This window comes from Acanthisitta chloris, unplaced genomic scaffold, assembly GCF_000695815.1.
Source record: "Acanthisitta chloris isolate BGI_N310 unplaced genomic scaffold, ASM69581v1 scaffold8662, whole genome shotgun sequence".
NCBI classification, from domain to species: domain Eukaryota; kingdom Metazoa; phylum Chordata; class Aves; order Passeriformes; family Acanthisittidae; genus Acanthisitta; species Acanthisitta chloris.
In genome coordinates this window covers 4,758-7,196 of record NW_008660972.1, presented here as the reverse complement: position 1 = coordinate 7,196, position 2,439 = coordinate 4,758, and the positions used below count along the sequence as shown (strand labels likewise).

Genomic DNA, 2,439 nt, shown 5'->3' with positions numbered 1-2,439 from the left:
GGATATGGTAGCTGCCCTGACCCTGGCTATATTCAAACCCAGGCTGGATGAGGCCTTGAGCAACCTGATCTAGTGAGGAGATGTCCCTGCCCATGGCAGGGAGGGATGGGACTAGATGATCTGTAAGGTCCATTCCAATCCTTCAATTATATGATTCTATGATTCTATGGTTTATATACTGAGCATGATGTCTTATGGTATGGAATATCCCTTTGGTCAGTTTGGGTCACCTGTCCTGGCTGTGTCCCCTCCCAATCTCCCATGGGAGATTGGGAGAGGACCTGCCTCCTTGCCAATGTGGCAGTACAAGAAGCAAGAAAGGCCTTGGCTCTGTAAGCACTGCTCAGCTGTGTTCAGCACAAATCCAAAACATACTAGCCCATATTACCCCTGTGAGGAAAACTACCTCTATCTCAGCCCAAACTAGTGCAACTTACTTGCTAATAGTGTCCACTGGCAATGATGGCAATAAGAAACTAAACATGGCATCCATTATATACTCATGTATCTAACTGGTTTCATATTATTTGATTTTATAACGACATTGTATTATTTAAAAAAACTGTTTACTTTGTCCCACAAGGAAGTCACTGAGCCTTCAGATGGGGCTTTTTTGACTGCAGTTTATGTGCAATTAGCCTGTTAGATATAGTATGTGTTTAGTTTTGTCAAAAAGGTTCTGTAAGAGGTAGTATTTATAAAGAGTAGGATCTTCTCTTTGTCCCAAAACATGCTTGCAATACCATTCTTCTCCATTCCTTTCTTTACCCTTGCAAGACCGCTTCTTTGAATGGAGAATCATTTTGTGTTCATGTGTCTATGAAACTGAGAGCAGAATGAAGCAAACCAAGGCTAAACTGGAGTAAGTGTACATTCTTTTTACATGACCTACAAGCATCTGTGCTTCAGGAGACTCAGACTACTTTATTCAGTACTGAGCTGTGCAATATTTTTCCTTTAAAATATTATCCATCATCTTCTGTGTTTTGGAAGAATCACAGGGGCATTCACAGTGTCTTTGGAGTGATTCTAAGTTACTCTAGTACTTGGAAATAGATTAAAGTCCTTGGAGTCTTTGAAGGATGCAGGACCTGGATGTATATGCCCCAGGCTGCCTGCAAAACATGCCAGGCTATAGGATATAGGATGGCTTTTAAGCAGTGTAAATCCTGACCATGAGGTTCATGAAGAGACATCCTCTGCCTCATCTTTCTTTTCACTCAAAGCCCATGTGTTGTTGTGGAGGACTTATTTGGAAAATGTTCAGTGAAAGGCAACTGTAGGTTTGTTTCTTCCCTGTGGCTGTGACAGTAGGATTTGTGGTAAGATAATCAGCATTTGGGGGAGGGTTGTTCTGAACCTGTATCTTTATTATTCTAGCAGGAGAGAACTGGAAGGGTGAAGCACCTGAACCAAGATCGTATCAAAATACGGCAATGAGCTCTGGGCCTGGGACCTTAAAATTTGCACAGGAGGGAGGAAGAAAATCATGGAGCATGGGGCTAGCATGGAGCAAATCAGTGACTGAGATAGCTTGGATTTGACTTTTGGTCACTTGCTCTCAATCCATTATCCTAGTCACTATTCAATAGCATTTATCTAACACAGAACAGCTTTTTTAGACCATTAATTTCCAGCTGGAAGTGTTTGAATTGCAATATCTGTAAAAGGAAATAGCTGAGATTATGATTGTGTGCAGTTCTGGGTCCCACAAATGAAAAAGGATGTTAAAGTACTTGAATGCATCCAAAGGAGGGCAACAAAGCTGGTGAAAAGGCTGGAAGACACGTATGAGAAGCAATGTATCACCTAGCCATATAGCTACAGACCATACCCTGAACACTTTATGATATGCTGACAGGTAGGTGATGAAGAAAGGACATTCTTGTCAAGGTGAAAAACACAAAGAAAAAAGTAATGAATGATGTTTGTGGTTACATTTTTTTTGGTTGCATTGAAAGTGTTGATTTAGGCAAGAAATGCAATTTTCACAATGCAAAAACAATCCTTATATGTTCCAAACCTTATATTTGGTCTTGGAAATTCTCTGGATCTTGTAAATCTTTTCTGATGGCAGCTTTTAGTGATGAAAATATCACTGTGCTCCTTGTAACTGCAGGATTATTAACCTCAGCAACAATAGTTTTGGTTTAGCATTCTTTTGTAGTTCTAATGTTCTGGTTTTAGCCAGGATGGAGTTAATTTTCTCAGTAGCTGGTGTAGTGCAGTGTTTTGGATTCAGAGTGATAATACACTGTTGTTTTGGTTTTGCTGGATTGTGTTTATCCTAAACCAAGGACATTTTCTTGCTCGTGTCTCATGCTCTGCCAGTGAGAAGATACACAGGAAATTGGGAGGGAGCATAGCCAGGACAGGTGACCTGAAGTAGCCAAAGGGATATTCCCCACCATGGCACGTCATGCCCGGTATATCAGCAGG

The 2,439-nt window shown here is 41.0% G+C and overlaps 1 pseudogene; it reads left to right on the top strand.

Moving 5' to 3' along the window:
* The first annotated feature begins 1,784 nt into the window (after positions 1–1,784).
* LOC103797805 overlaps positions 1,785–2,439 on the top strand; it is a 4,344-nt pseudogene continuing 3,689 nt past the window's right edge.